Here is a 17,468-nt window from a genome sequence, read left to right on the forward strand (position 1 = left end):
AATAGGAAATCAGAATGTACGTAGCAATACCTTTTGAGTAAGCGTGGTGCTTTGTTAAATCTATCCTGTCATGAGACTTTCTCTTCCTTTTTAAAGTTCTGTAATCAGACAACAGAGCTGACCCAGTAGTGTCAAACTTCAAATAATCTATATTGAAATTCTCAGTATATTCCAAGTATAAGTGATTAAATGTTAGATTAATCAGTATTGTTTTATTATGTTCCTGGTGGCCTGATCTAATATGTGTTTTACAAAGACACATACTAGTTAAGGAAGATTTTCAATATGCTTGAAACTTTAAAAAGCATTTTAATATAAACAGGAAAAGGCTGTACACAAATGCCAATCAATGATTTGGGACCTTTTAATATTTTAACAATATTCTTTTGTTTTTATTAGTCTTAGTTCCTTATGATTCAAATGAATTAAAATACCATTGCTGTCATAAATTTTGCTGTTTGCAGATTCTGTATAATTAAAAATGCTTTGTACTTTAGAAAATAACTTCTAGGTTTGTCTTGCTTTGCAATTTTCCATGTATCAACAGTTGCCCTGCATTTATAACACCCATTTTTTGATTATGTAATAAATGGTAAAATTCAAACATTTAATAATTTACCTTATTTTGGTTACTAAATTCAAAATATCAAAAATCTAGTCACATATATATGGTGGAATTATTTCCCTGTAGTGTTCTTGTAACTTTTCCAATGAGCTGGAAAGCACCTTGGTACGTTGGAGTTGGAGGTGTGTTGATTATAGTACCAGTTCTAAAGCCTTATTCTACTCATGTCTTAAGTATTACTGATTGTGTTCTGTGAACTGTTGGTTTCATTGTCCAGTTTGCATTTTAGTCTTATGATTTTTTCTTTTCTTTTTTTATTTGTATTCATTTCATTGGTTGTAAAAACCCACAAGATTTTATTTCCTATTTCTTCTAGATCCGGTTGCCGTGAGAGCCATAGAAGGCATTAGAAAAGTGAGTAGTTCCTTCTTTTGAGCAATATCTACCCCTTTGCATTCTTACATCTGGTAATCTGAGCAATTTAATTGAAGATAACAATATATAAATAACAACCACTGTTAATTCCTATCATTTTGTTCTGAAACCCTGTATCATTCTTGGTTTTGCTTTGTTTTGTTTTTGCCTGTGTTGTTGTTATTTTGCTATTGTTTTTTATATTCTCTTTAAAATAAAATTAAGAAAAGTGGGTAGTTTTGACACAAACTACAAAAACAATGCAAATTGAGGAGATTATAAAAGAATTTGTATGGATCAAGTGATATTTCTTTGGAAAACTGTTCGTAATTCTTGGTATCACACAGTTAGGTTACAGGCAAAGATTTCTCCCAAAATGCCATGGAAAAGGTTCTACAATGGATTGGTGATTATCTACATATGCGTATACATATTCATGTGATAACAAATAGGAATCAGATAAAGAAGAAACCCAATCACTTTGATGAATACAGAAGAAGTATTCCGATGTTCTCAAGTCATCAGAGCCTCCAGGCAAAGCTGCAGTCTCAGGAGGAGTAATAGCTATCTCAGTCTTCTAGAGCCCTCACACCTACTTCCCAGCACAGCTCTCTCTGCAGCTGCTGACTCCTGAAGCCTCAGCTGTCCCCATATTATCTTTTGTACAGAAAGGAGGAAGGCAATAAAGTCTTGGTAGAGCTGCGGTCCATGCCTCAATCCCCAAGATTTCTTCGCAGTACTGGCCTGATGTGGCTGAGGGTTTCTGCCACCAGTGTTGAGTCACCGGACAGAGTTATTTTGGAGGTTCCATTCACAAAGCCAGGAAGCTTCCCTTTCCATGGAGAGACTTCCCTTTCCATCCACCTTTACTGTTATGTCTATTATCCTGACCCCAAAGAAAAGGTGCCTTGTGCTCCTGTCAGAGATTTTGTGTATAGATATAGTTCTCTTTTGTTTTACTTATGTGTCATCTGCCCTAGAGAGCTCTAGTATAGACTCTTGACAACTGCATTAATACTATATACACTATAGTGTGTCAATCACTTGTCCCGTCTAATGGCCAAAACAAAGCTACATATACCCACTTTTTCTTCCCACAGACTAAAGTTTTCCTACAAGGCCCCTCAGTCCCTCATGCAAAGAGACCCCTGGCAGCTGTCCTATTATACTGCCAGTGATCCTCACATATTTCTGAATCCAAATGGATGCGCCGTTCAGACCAACTGAGACCCTGCCTCCAAGTATAGACTATCTTTAATCTCCTGGAAAATTAGCAAAGAAAATATGCAATAAAAATAATCCTATTTGATAATCAATCAGTGGAAATTTACACAGCACAAGGATCTTGCGGTGCACCAAGCGGTGATTCATTTGCTAGGGTGGCTGATGTCATAAAGCAGGAGAGGTGCATGGGAGAACTTTATGGGCAGTAGCAGTTCCCTCTGAGTAAATTATGGCTGTGTATTCATTCTGGGACATTTACTACTTTCACCCATAAATACAATTAATGTGCTGAATTTATTTTCAAAGCACAAAGCAGAGTTATAACTTATCTGAAAGTTTTTCAGAGGGAAGCACATAAAACAACTTCAAAGGAAATTCTTTGGGACTGGCTTATTGAAGAATTTAACCAATATCTTCATCATCCTTTTCGTAAGATCGTGGCACATCTAAGCAGAATTTCATTTCAGGATGTGGCGCGTTTTAAAGAGCAATCTGCAGAAATTGGATGCTCAATTACTGTTTTCTTTTTACTTCATCATTCTTCCTTTCACCTAAATTTGTATTTGACTTTAACACAGGGCTTCTAAAAAAAAAAAAAAAAAAGCTTGTCATCATGAATAAAACATGCTTATAAGTAACCATAAGTAATGAAAATTTACTTAAATTAGTTTTTAATTATCTAAAAATACCCTGTGGAAAGGAAACACTCACAAGAGCTTACCTGAAGCCTAGAGGAAATTTCCAAGTTCATTTAAAATTCTAGATGCTCGCTAAGGTGCTTAACTTGCACTGACTTTATGTTCTATTGTCTTTCTTAAAATAAAAAGAAAGAAAGAAAACCGGGCTGTTTCCCTTGATTGAAAAGCTCAGAAAACACTGAAAGGAATTTCTTACCGATTCAATCTTCCTTTCCTAACACACATTCTATTTCCTTTGTCTTTCACACAAATGCAGTATTCATTCCACCGTGTTCCATCAAGAGCAGGGGAAGCAGAGCAGGTGGGGAATAGGTCCATCAGGCAGGCAATGGAGCATGCAGGCAGGCCACAGACCAAGTACTTAAGCATCCACACAAAACCACATGGCCGTAAATTACTGTCATTACTTTGCAAAAGTTCCCTGGATTGTGCAGGATTGCCCATGCAATCATAATTACAAAGCAAGCTGTAGTAATCATTAAACAAACACTGTGATTTCTGCAGCCTAAAGCAAAACACTTGTCCTCCTACCTAAAGCCCACGTATAATCTAGAAATACCACATGGGATGAGGAGCTCACAGCTAGTCCCTAGGAGTCAGAAGACATCATGCTTTTTCTCAGCCTTCCCCTTCTCACCAGCAATGACATTTGCACACTCACATTTCACCAAAGTGCCCAAATAAAACAGTAATTAAGGTAGGTTTGGGAATAGCTAAAAACACTACTTAAGGTATACAGCAAGCAGTTCACAAGATTGAGGCACTCAGAGGATGAGGTCTTTGAACTTGGCACACTATTTCCTTTGGTTTTCACTGAGGAATCTTTAGATTGAAAATGGGCATTAAAGGATGCTTACCAGTTGCCAGGGTGTAAAGCTCCTCTCCTGTATTATCTCCTTTCAGACTTCACAATCACCTTATAAAACAGCTTAATTGTCTCCCTTTTATAAAGGAAGAAACTGAACTGGACAATTATTAACCGTTTTCTATCATGAGCGCATATATGGTAGAGCAATGATTCAGTTGCAGGACTAGCTGTTTTTAAAGGTAATGCTGCTTCCTTGGCCCTACGCTGTTGACAAAAATTGAGAAAGAGGTAAAGGTAAATAAAATGCCACTTAACATTCTTTCTGTCATTTCACTTTAGAGATGAGGTCATTTTTGCCTTGATCCAGTAAAACTACAACTGATATCACAAGCAAAAGCCAGTCAATCCAGCTAACACCCGGAAGAACCCAGGTGCAGAAGTTTACCACAGGTATAAGTAAAACCTAACCCTAAACACCACATTTCTTTGCACATCTTTGTTGAATGCTGACTTGCAAAGCCCTGTTAGATACTGGTGAAACAAAGATAAATAAGGCCCAGCCTTTGTACTCTTGGAGCTCAGAGAACGGCCAAGAAGATAATTAAAATAGAGACGGAGACAGAAAAATATAATTGGTGGTGTGGTGTTCAGTATCCTATGAAAAAAAGCTCCTCTTTTATTCTTGGGAGACCCCCAAGCTCTGCTCCACAGAAGGTAAGCAAGAAGGCAGTGTACCCTTGTGAAAACATCACATTGTGAGAAGGGGTGATGTATTGGTTCAGGGTTTACTTTTGCAAGGGGAAACAATGTAATATAGGACACATATTTTACACAATTATTTATAATAGTCACCAAAAGGATGATATACAAAGGAGTGCAGGAAACCTGTCCACACACTAAGAACAAGGAATCCAGCCTAGGGCCTGGATCCCACGGAAATGTCCTGCATGAGTCCAGCTGAAGTCCTACAGATCACAACAGTGCCTCCCATGAGACCAACTGGAGGCCGAGAGCCTACGACAATATCTTATGCAGGCCTATTTCATGGATCTGTGCTGGGAAGGCCCAAAGGTCAGTGGTGGAATACAGGAGGTCTGTGCCAGCAGGATGAAGAATCTGTACTAGCAATTTGAGGGATCTACACTGAAGCCAGAAAATGATGCCCAAGTAAGAACCAGAGCTCCGCTGAAAGGTACCATAGCCATCCTCAGCAACAGTGAGGCTCTGAACTCCTCCAGTGATCAAGATGGCTGAGTGCCCATCAGGAAAGCCAACGCAACAAGCTTCTTCAAAAGACTGAGCACCATCCTCCCATCCAGAGCCAGGAAGCAATGCCCAGAGTGAGGACTAGCGTTCCCCCAGAGTGAACTGAAGCTATTCTCAGTACCAACAAGATCCCAAGCTCCTTGGTGGATGAAAACAGCCATTTTCATCAGGAAAGCCAGCATGGCGAACTCCTCCAACAGAACCAACAGCTCCTTACAGCTTCCACCAGCTCTCAACAGCCTTCCTTAGTTCCCAACAGCCTCGCTTCTTCTTCTCCAGGTCTGCCTCTTATCCTGCCAGCAACAATCCCCAGGTGGGCCTCCCACATCCAGTACCACGCTTACTCAGCTCATCTGGGTGTTATAAGTTGACCACCAGTTATCAATCCACTACAGGTGACAAGACCACATCCAACCTATCAGAGATTTGAAGCACTGAGGAAAACAAGGAAGATGGAAAATACAAGCTAGTGATGAAGTGCACCTTCCCCAGTGTCCCCTTGTATGCCAGCCAGGAAAAACATACCCTCAGGGTCAAATCCCCATTTATTTCTCCTCAAACCAGACCAGGAAGTAACTGTATTGCCATAAGGTAAACAAATCCAAGGAGCTCCATGATGTAAATTCCACTTAGAGAAATAACTTTTGATTTTCTTCAAATGTAAATGTGGCCATTTTTAGCTTACACATAAATTCTCAATTACAGAACTCCTGAATTCTTGGCCAGCATCCCTCTGCACTAACCACCATCACCCAGAACCTACAACACTGGACCGTTCGTAGTTCTCAGAGAGCATCTCCATGCTGTTATCTACCTACTTGCCTGACCAGATCCTTCTTTTCCTGCTATGATACTGAAAGCATAGCTCAGTATCTCCACCTTTAGGAAGACTTTTAAGGCTTCCAGTGAGACATAGGGGCTGGGGATATAGCTCAGCAGCACAAGCACCTGCCTGGCAGGCACAAGGTCCCGAGTTTGATGCCCGGTACAAAAGAAAAAAAGCAATGAGATATAGGTGCATCTGTGAGACTTCACTTGTGGTTTTATTCACCAACAATGAGGGGGTCTCAGTGTATATGGAACACATAGCTTTTGCTCTCAGGATTTATGTTACATATAGATAGTTTCATATATTATAAAGTGCTGTGAGAAAAATAAGACAAGGATATATAACCAAGGTTAATTAGACAGGGGGATGGAGTGAAGGGTGAGTGGTAGTGAGGGCTGCTTTAACTATAGTACCTCTCAGGAAATAGAGTGGGGCATCCTCCCAGTACAGGGTCTGTGAGGGCTTTGGCTGTACCAAATTATATATATGCGTGCACATTTACATCCATCCATCGATCATTTGAATGATTGCATCTATGGATGTGCACTGGGGGTAAATCCCTTCTACCACAAACCTCACAGTTATTCAGACAAACCAGCCAATCTAATAGGCCAGAAAGGCCCAGCCTTCTAAGCCAAATTAGACAAGAACTCACTGAGCTTTTAAAAACAATTTATTTTAAGGATAAAGGAAATATGGGTCTCAGCACTGGACCAAGAGAGGCATGTCCAAGGGAACTTGTGATTTTAGGCTTTGAATTGTATCTTCATCCAACAACACTGGCAACAATGGTTGAAGTGTTTGTACATATGGACTAAAAGTACTGTTTCACTGAATTCTATATTTGTAACCAAAACACCCATCTGTTGCTAAAAGAGTATCACATAGAAGGAGGAAGATTTTTGTACATTTATGAAGCTGATTGAACTTTAGTAGTATTGTGAAGATTAAGAATGTCTTTGGGCCACAGTAACATCGAATAGAACCAGACAGTTCTGTCATGGTGAACTGAACTCTGCGCCAGCCACAGTGTCAGCTATGACATCAGGGTACTGACTGTGCTGATCTGGCTTGCTGGTGCCACCATAGGCAGAGAGATCACTGACATTATAAAGATATGTCCAAGCTTCTAATGAATTCCAGAAATTCTGAGAAGGAGGAAATCACAAAGTACAGATGATCTTCAACTTAACAATGACTTTTCAATTTTAACTGGTGTTAACTTTTCAATTAACTGGTTCAACTTTTCAATTAACTGGTTTAACTTTTCAATTAACTGGTGTTAACCTGATGTTCATTCAAACTTTGATTCAAATTCTCAATTTTGATTCATATTCTCAATTTTGATCTTCTCCCAGGCTATTAACACTTGATATGATTCTCTCTTGCAAATCTAGACATAGCAAACTATACACAGCTCTTACCCACGCAGTCACAAGGATATTCTGTATGTTATGTGTATTGAAAGTATTTTCAATGTAGGACAGATTTATTTGAAAGTAACTCCATTATTAGTGTGAGAACATTTGTAAATTTTTATATCCAAGTTCCAATATTTGCAAATATGGAAGTTGCAAATATTAATAAATAATATTAAATCATTGTTCCATAAAGAAAAATGATACAAAGGTCCACTTTAACATAATCTAAATATTTGTGCACAATAATATAGACTAGGTATTTCTTGCAATATACCTTAATGGTGAGTTACAATTTGGAGAATCATGTAGTTCAAGTGGTTAGTATTTCCTAAACTAGTATTGCTTGGTAAGTGATGAGTACATAAGAATATACTTAAATCAAAATAAATTTCCCAGTTCCCTCTTGCGTACAATTCAAATGCCAATTTTACTAGTACACTTTTCTTCTCAAAAAGCTGAGGTGAGTTGTACATCTGCTTCATGAAATTCCCTGGATGATTTTAATCAAGTAATTTTACCCATTGACATCTGTCTCCCAAATTAAGAATGACTGTTAAGTGACACCTTAATTTTAATTGCTTCAGCTTATGTTTTGACTGAAATTATATAGTAAACCAGAATTGGTACCATGAGAAATCATCTAAAACACAGGTAAGTTGAGTGCAGTACTTTTGGATGCAAGTAACAAAAACCAAAGTAACAGTATTTTAAAATTAAAGGGTGCTGACTAATGCACATACAAGCAAATCCAAAGATAAGGTGGCCTAGGCCAACATGGTCAAAAATACATTCTTTCCTTCTTCTTCTTCGTCATCCATACTATGTCAGCTCATCTCCATGTTTTTACAATGGCTGCTAAGAGCAGCAAGTACCACATACAACTAGATTATCCTGAGGAAGGAAAGTTTGTCTTCTTATGATCTTCTTTCTAAAAGTGTTGGTGAGGAAAATCTTTCTACAAACGTTTTGCAAAAGTAATCATTGTCAGGGGCTGGGGATTTAGCTCAGTGGTAAAGCACCTGCCTGGCAAGCGCAAGGTCGTGAGTTCAGTTCCCGGTACCGGAGAAAAACCAAAAAAAAATTTAAAAAAAAAAAAAAAAAAAGTAATCATTGTCACTGTAAGGTTTTCTGGTGCAAGTAAGAAACAAAATGAAGTAAAAATGCCTTTATTGTGGGTATGGAGAAGACTTCAGAAGAAAGGAGAGAGGTGGAGCTTCTGAGGGCTGGGCAGGGAAAACAGTGGCTATATAAGGCCATGCTGGATGTGGGGTTTAGGGGGCCATCTGCATGATGCAGCAGATAGTGATTGGGCAGGGGGCAGGGAAAAAGGAAACAGGATGCTGTAGAAAGGAAGTAGGAAGTTGTAACTTGACCAGGGAGGACAATGGCAGAGCTTGGCACTTGGCCTCCTATGGCCTGCCCTCCATATTGCTTCCCTGCCATGACTTAGCAAGATTTTTATTTAGGCAGAAAACCCATCAGTCACCATTACTCGGTAAGCATGGCACCATCACTGGAAAGCATGTGGCCCCGTGAGTGGCTCAACCAATCCTGCTGCTTATCAGTAGCACCAGGAAGCCCACTGCCAGGGATCTTGTTAGAATAAGAGCTGTGGATGGAGCATTAGACATGTTTAGGTGCCTCAGGTAACCCCAATTTGCAGTGATCGTTATGTCAATCATGATTTACCTCTGTGACTGGGGTTTGTACTGCCTCAAACCCCTGACCACATGGAGGCAGCAAGCCCAAGTAAAAGTAGGGTTGTGTTGAGAAAGTGCAAGAGGAAAAATAGATCTTCAGTGAAGCACAAAAGGTATCACAAGTATTCTGAGCTGTTCACTGAGAGAAGGTCCAAGGGTGAGATGAGCAACTTACTTGTCTTTTTTTAAATTTCAAAAATGAAACCGTCTTTTCAAATTCTGTTTTTTTAAAAAAATGTTTTGCCAATGGAAACGCCAAATATCTTAAAAATAACTACAGACTCTCTCTATAAAGCCTTTCACCAAATAAAAAAGTTCTAGTCTCTCTCCCCTCTCATGAAATGGAACTTTGGAAAGCAGTATTTATTGACAGGTTTGGTAACTACTTTTGGCAACAGGGGATGACCAACAACCACCATTTCTGGTGACCTCTAGGGGGAGCTCGCGTTTCCTCTTCACTCTCCTGGGAGGGCTGAGTTTAAAAAAAGGTGCGATCATGAAGATTTTTCACATTTGGTACTATCAGAAAAGCTAGAACTACAGGTCTAGGTGGAAGCAGTTATTTTCTTAGTTTCCTCAGCTATAAAATTGGGATCAGAACAATAACCTCATAAGGTTATGAGCATTAATTTAGATCAGTAGTTTCGAAGTCAGCCAACATAAGAATGAACTGAAAGGAATGCGAAAGCGCAGGTGGTGGGTCCCATTGTCAGAGTGTTTGAGTCTTAAACCTCTGGGACGACCTGGGCAACTGCTTCTCTAACAAGATGTTGAGTAAGTCTGATGAGCTAGTCTAGACATTAGACTTTGAGAACAATAACTAAGATAATGCAAACAAGTCACTTTATCACAATTCTGGTAAACAGCAAGCAGTAAGTCTTGCCTGTTATTTTTAAGCTATGCTTTTTACTTATTTTTTATGTCCCTCAACCTACTTCTCACCTCCATCTGCCCTCCTCTATAGGTGGTGCTGCTGGGTGAGCCAACTGACCTACTTAGTTGTGAGTAAAAAAATTAATTACGTTTTAGAATTTTTAGAATGAAACAACTATTGTATCATCTCTACTTCTAGTAAAGAGTTTGTCCTGATATTAGCCAGTTATCTTCGTAGTGTAATTACAGTTTGTGTCAAAACCCGTAAGAGGTTTCATTGATAAGAACATTCTCCTATGACATGTTTATTCACTAGTGTATAAGTGAGCTGCTAAATCTATACCTAAGAAATGCTTAATTTGAATATCTCTTCACTTTAATTATTCTTGCATTAGGAAATCTGACTTTTCACTAAATTATTAGCTAACATTGACTGCTTGTCAAGCAATTGGACTCTCTAGTACCTTACATTATGAGCAGGTACTGTCTGGAAAACCATATTTCTGCACAAAATGAGCAGAAAAAGAATAGTACTGTCTCACCTGTTCAACAATGATATATCCTTCTCTCATCGGAGTTAGTCAATGGCTCCTTTAGATGAATAGGTTCCAAAGGGCACTTGTACAGTCTTCAAATCAGCATCACATCTATTATTTCATGTGATCATGCATTCAGCAGTATCATGATCCCTGAAGCCACCTCATCAATGGATAAATAGAGACCTGGACTGATTGAATTTATATAATAAAAATCATTCATCAGTTAGAGACATAACTAAATATGAAAATTAAGACCCTGATAGCCAAAATCTGTGTACAATTTGTACTCAAAGAAAATGCTTTCAGAACTTTTAAAAATCAAACATAAGATTTGGGCTCTTTGAACATTTCCTTTGATAGTTTAGTTAAAACTGAAAAGAAATAACTGTTTAATATTGGATATTAGAATATACATAAAAAATCACACCCAAGCTAACTCACTCAAAAAGTATCACTCTAACATCTTGAGGTATAATCCATTCCCAAAATTTCCCTTCTCACCACTCTTGTGCAAACCAAACACTTATGCTTTTGAAGCTTTTGTTTTTATTTACCAATAAATTATGATTATCTTTCCACCTAATAAGTGGGCTCTTCTTCAGCTTAATGGTCCACTGTTTGAAAATACTATAATTTGCTTAACCAAATCAATGTAAGGTGATTTCCAACATTTGGATTTTCAAAGAGCACTCCAATGAATATTCCTAAAGCACAGTCACACCTAAATCCTTAGTTGTGTCCAGGGGAGAATTCTCAAAATTGGGATAACTGTCAAAAAGCATGTACATTTTTAAATCTTTTGATACGTATTGCCAAACTGAAGTCTTACTTTGTTGTTCTTATACTTTTCTTTTTTCTGTTGCTAGTGGATTTGGTTTACCCAAAAAACATCTTGTTTTGTTCTCCCACAAAGAAGCTTTGCATAGCTCAAAAGAGCACCTAAAAATTTCTTCCCATGAACGAGATTGGTGATTATGAAAATAAACTAGTGGAGTTCTTTTGTTTACTCCATTGTCTCAGATCTCTACCCATACAATCTACCTCTCCATTCCCACAAACAACAGCCAACCTTGTCAATGGGACACACATTATTCGAGTCCTTCCTGTCCGTCAAACCTTTTGATCCCAGAACACCCTTTTAGGAAGAGTTGTTCTTACCATCCCCTTTGTGTAATGAGGAAATGAAGGTGAATCTTTGCCCAAATTCACATGGGAAGTAGCTAAATTGAGACTTAAGCTCAGATAGTAAGGCTTAAAGTACGAAAATATGAGGCACAGAGAAGGGAAAGGGAGTTTTAAGAGGCTGGGCATAAATAGGTGGTGTTTCAGAATGGACACCATTTGAGTGGACAAATCCATGATGGTTGAATAGGAAAATAAAATCTACATATGCTTTGCATTTATTATTTCCAGGAAAATATAAAGAAAATTAAACTCATATGACACAAGTAGAACTGGAATCCCTGCTTAACCAGCTTCTGAAACACCATTCAGAGACCTTGTAAGGAAGAAAAATCATTCCAACTGGAACTCAAGACTTCATGTCAGGGTGAATCATTTCAGGAGTTCTGTAAACAAAACCATTCCATCTCTCTGCCTCCACTAATTTATGGCTCAAAGCAGGCAAACTAAATCATTAAAAGCTCTGATGGGCAAAACCTATTTTTTTTTGACCAGTCATATGTTTTCTAGGTCAGGAAATAAAACAAACGGGCATGATAAGTTAAAAACAATAAAAAGCATCAGACAAGCTATTATGTCCACATCCAAATTCCTGGAGGAGCTTGCACAAGACTGCTCATTAATTCTAGCACAGAATGAACATAGAGTGTGCTAACCTTTGAGAACTGGAGTGCACTTCTAAATAGAAGCACTTCTTGGAAGAAAATAAATACGTATCTTCATGTTAATGTTTATGGAGTTGTGTAGCTGCTTAAGATTTGGGATAAGTTAATAGTATGATCCATTAAAGCAATTGAGAACATTATCAGTTCTTTATGAAAAGCGACTTTTGTCTAGAAGTAGAGATGCTGTGTGTGCCTTATCATGATTCAATCCATCTATCCCTCAACATGCTTCAACACATTTTTTCCCCAAAGTACTATTTCTCACTGGCTTTTTTTTTTCCAGAACTTTTTGTGCTTTCTAAATTAGAAATTCTTTTCTACTACTTCCTGAAATGACAACACCATAACATTAATTTGACTTGAGAAAGTTTAGAAAGTTAAGAAGATAAAAAGGGTACATTGTTTTCTGGTTTTATTTGCCATCAACTTAAATATATCTCAACTTTCTCCGGACCCTCTGTCTTCTTAGTGTTAACTATAGAAGGTGAAGGAGATAAACCTGAATAGACTAGGAGTGATTGCCAACACAGAAAGTACCGATCCTGATGACTTCATTCTCATATAAGAAGGGCAATCGATGCAGGCCTCTGCCCCAAGGAACATATTGCGTATATACCATTTCCTTCTTTGTGAAAGGGAGTGTTAAGTTCCTTTGAAATAAGTAAGTAATTTTGTTTTGTGTGCCTTGTGAAGCCACATTCCTCAGTCTAACCCTGAAATAGCATCTTTTTTAAAATTCATGGTTTAATTTTCCTATCATGTTTTCAAGAGCCAGTAAAATTCTGAACCCCACAGAAAATACGAAACAGATGTCTGTTTAAGGCCACAGGTAAAAGCATACAACAGACTCAGTGTTCTGCTGAAAGTTTTTTCCTGTCTTTATTTTTCCTTGCTTCCTTCTTTTATTTTTTAAGTAGCCATAGATAAATAACCAATTCAAAGGGCAGCAATTTAGATGATGGAATTGACCGTGGAACAGTATATTCTAATGCAATATCCTTCATTACTTCATTTTGATGGAAAAATTATTCCAGCTGGTTTTACCATGAAGCTTTACTCCAAAGGAAAAAAAAATAGAAGCTAAATTTCATGTATGCTCCTCTAGAATAGTTGGTAAAATGGCTGAGAATAAAAAAATAACCAAATATTGGAAGCTATGGTACAGTACTATGTTCACTGTAAGCTTTCCAAAGTACGATACAAGTCCATAAATTCCCCAGAACACAGAACTTATTTCTTATTCTTTTCAAAATACTTAAACAATAATAACATATATTACTACTACCAGTCATTTATGAAGATGTGTTCTTCTAAGAGTAACCCTTCCAAGATAGCTCTATAGCTGACCCACCAAATTCCACAAATGTCCAGTTTGGCCTATCTTCTACTGTCTTTTTGACATTCTCTGACACATCCAAGAACTTAGCTATTAAACACAATAAGATTTTACTAATTTAAATTATTTTTAGAAAGATTGACCTATTTAAATTATGACATTTTCAGGGTAATTTAACTATGTTTGCATGAGACTATGCATACAAAAGAAATTGCTATATGTGATTACTGCCAGCTTTTCTGTGGTCCGTCTTTAGTTATACAATTATGTATTTAAATTCTGTTCCCTTTATTATGAATTATTTTTCACTCAGTGAATTAAATCGATATTGTATCCTGGGATAACACAAAGCCTCATTGTTTTATGGGTAAAATATTTTTAAAAAGTGCTATACTATCACGGCCTCTAGCCAAAAGGACCATATAGTCCTATCCATTAAAGACTATAGGTCTGTTGTATCTTCTCCAATGTTTGTTACTTTGCATATATAACTTGGAAACAGATGTTTATAAGATAATTACCTGCCTCTTCATGCAGATGCTGTCAGAGTAGGCAGGCAACAGCTTCACATCACCAACCTCATCACTGTACTAGTAGATTGGAAGGAAAGAGACAACTTTGGTAATTTTAGATTTCCAAAAGATTGTAATAATCTCAAAACTGAAAAACTTTCAGTCAAAACTGAAAGTGAATTTTCATAGGGAGGGTTTATGTATATCAAGCATAATCATAAACCAAGTTTGAATCAAAGATAAATTTCTTTGTTAAGCATGTTAAAGGAAGCACTGTTGTTTTTCACACTACACACAAGCAAAAACAGATATACAAATTTTTCACCTATGTTTTAGGCTGGAGTGGCTATTTGAAATCATGTTTCCGAGTGAGTAAAGAACAAGCCTAATGAGATTTTTCAAACCAATTAACAAAATATGTGACCTATGATGGAATAGCATATTATTGTCCATAGTGAAATACATGTGATTGCTTAAAAACTAGGAGAGAAAAATTATCCTGGCTCAGTTTTCTTTTGCTTATCAGCAGCTATCATATTATGAGGATGCTAAGTAACTGTGTGTAGTTTTTCAGTTAAAGGAATTTCAAACTGCCCAACTGAATCTTAGCTTCTCCAATTAAAGACTCATTCAACAGTGTCTCCCATGAAAGGAAATTTCAGTTTAATAACAAGAGGCAGACCTAAGATAGTAGGGAATTATAGTACCATGATACTATAATGTATATGAGATCTATACTCTTTCTTAACCACACATCAAATCTCTGTTTATTATTGACAAACCCATTTAAGTACGTGTATGTTTAGAAAAGAGGAGCTTGATTAGATTATTTGCTAAACTGTATTCTTGAGCTAAAACATGAAAAACAAAGAGTAATGCTAATAAACATGCTCATGAAGGAATAAAGAGAATCATTCTGAAGTCTTAAGGGAAATCTTACCCTTCTGAAAAGGACCAACAGAGTACAAAAGAACCAGACTTGACTGGCAGGAAGAGGGTTTCTGTTCAGAGATAGCCAAAAAATAATTATATTTTGGAACAATTTTATAGCTAAGTGAAATTTTTCAACCTCATTGCCCATTATCTTTGTCCCATTAGTTTAAACTCCTTTTTCCCTTGTCACTGCCTCCAGTTCAATCATTTATTGCCTTGAGAAGAATTTGGAAATTGCAACTGAGTTCCATATTTGGAAAAGTAATTGCATAACTAAAGAAATCAAAAGAAAAACAAAGGAGTTTGGCTTTTACTGCATAGAACTTCTTGGCTTGTGCTTTAGAAACCACAAGCCTACATACAAAGGTATAATTGGCTCTTCTCTGAAGCATACTTTACCTTACCAAGCATATGGCCCAGAAAGATTATTTACAAAATACTTAGTTCCAAGAAGTAGAAAATTGTTTTAAAGGGGATGAATTTAACATGAAATATATACAACTTCTCCTGCAAGAGATTTTTCAAAAGAAACAAAGCATACATAGTGTGGCAAATTCTTATCTATTCAACAGTAAAACTGTTGTTTCTCATAATAGAATCCTACCACAGTAAACCTCAAACGTTTTTCAACTGTTTAAAAATGCCACACACTCTCTTACCTTCTACCACACATATTTCATTTAGTCCCCTTGCCAACATCTTTGGCATCAGTTTGTCTACAATGATACACATTGAGGATATTGAATAGTATAGAAATATATGCTTTGCATTCTACATGTCCCTGAAAGGACTTAAGGTTTTTTTGAATAATTTTTTCAGCACAGTTTTGTAAAGTTGTAATATCTCCATTGCTGTATGGCTACCTTCCTTAACTCTGTTAGGTTCTAACAGAACCATTCTCTAACTGGTTGTTTCTGATCTCTATGGTCTCAGAAACAAGATTTTAAAAAAAACTGCTAAGAATAAACTAAAGCTAAGAATAAGTAGTTACTGTGTAAGATGTTTTGTGTCAGCAGAGATGAAACTCTTTTTTCTACTCAGAAGCATTTCTATACCTTTAGCACCGTATGCCACCTAGACAACTTTCAGATAAGTGAGGTGCTTCATGGTCTGTGGGTCCATTTGTGGGTCATGCTGTTACTGAAAACAAATTTGATCAGTCTCAAAATTTTTAGTTGTAAACAAATTTAGCATCAGATCTTTTCAATCATGCTGCACATGTATTTCTGACTCCAGTGACCTTCTATCACCAAAGTAAATTAACTTGAAACAGAACATATGTAGTAATGATGAAGGGAATGATCTCACACATTCAAAGTAAGCCAAGGTCAATGTTTGGCTTCAGGTCATGTTCAGAATTGATGTGGGTAATCCTGTGCAAATTAAGGGTACAGACACATTCACACTGTAGGAATCTGTTCATGCATGTACTGACCCTCAGAGGCCTGTGTGGTTTGTTTTTCTAGCAACTAAATCCCAGCCCCTCTCCTTACCTGAGTGCACAGAAGGCTAATTCAATTCCCACAGTCTGTGTATGATATACTGAATAGTTGGTTGTATAGTTGGTGCTTTGTTTTTCAATGTTATTAGGAAAAGTGAAAGATTCCTGAGTCTAACAAATGGGTGATATGACTAAAGCATTTTGCCAAAACAGAGCAGTGTTTTAGACATGAAAAATGTCTACCTTTCCTTGAAGAAAATTCAAAATCTCCATCTAACAATCTATTTTTACTCCATTCCAATAAATGACTTCTTTTTCACAGTCCTCTCCCTTCCTTCTCTTTTTATTTTTCATATTTATTTTTTAAACATTAGCACATCCTGTTTCCTTCTAGCTAATACAGAAAGTAATCTCAGGCAATGGGATGATTATAGACTGCATCATTACTCTAAGGAAAACAGAAATTTTTGCTCTGGCCATTATTATCAAATGAAAAAAGGAGAAAACACACTTAAATAACTGCTGAGTTAAGCTATCATCTTCATTTCTTACAAAGCGCTGCTCAAGCAGAGAGCCTCTCATCTACTTACCTTCAAATATATATTAAAATCTTAGTTTCATTTCCATTTCTGAAGATTTTATCCAATCAGTAACCATTTTGGAATACCGAGGAAAGATAAAGTATTCCTTCTATGCTTATCATTAGGCTGGGATGGGCCTTCATTTGCTCCAAGCTGTTGCTAAGTACCTCTGAGATGAAGAGATGACATTATCTCCATTAGTAAGAGGGCAAAGAATTTCTGGCAAGTTTTACCAGAGCAGAGAGAAATAAAGCAGAATAAAACACCTTTATTGTGGGCATGGAGAAGACCACAGTAGGAAAGAGAGACATGGAACTTCTGACGGCCTGGCCTAGGGTCAAAGGTTAAATAGGCCCAGGCTGTAGACAGGGTTTAGGGGGAAGAGCACCTGATGTGGCAGACCAGGATTGGGCAGAAGTGTGGAAAAAGGAAACAGGATATTACAGAAAAGGAAGTAGGTAGTTGTAACTTGACTCAGAGG

The 17,468-nt window shown here is 37.3% G+C and overlaps 1 long non-coding RNA gene across 1 annotated transcript in view; it reads right to left on the minus strand.

Annotated features, from left to right (window-relative positions):
- Positions 1-1,142: 1,142 nt before the first annotated feature.
- LOC106146969 overlaps positions 1,143-17,468 on the minus strand; it is a 125,180-nt gene continuing 108,854 nt past the window's right edge. Inside the window, exons 2-4 of the long non-coding RNA XR_001231657.1 lie at positions 10,341-10,525; positions 3,759-3,973; positions 1,143-2,786 (exon numbers count right to left, since the gene is read on the minus strand). This is a non-coding gene — a long non-coding RNA (uncharacterized LOC106146969). The remainder of the gene's footprint in view (positions 2,787-3,758; positions 3,974-10,340; positions 10,526-17,468) is intronic.

This window comes from Chinchilla lanigera, unplaced genomic scaffold, assembly GCF_000276665.1.
Source record: "Chinchilla lanigera isolate Chin_1 unplaced genomic scaffold, ChiLan1.0 scaffold00107, whole genome shotgun sequence".
Lineage (NCBI taxonomy): Eukaryota > Metazoa > Chordata > Mammalia > Rodentia > Chinchillidae > Chinchilla > Chinchilla lanigera.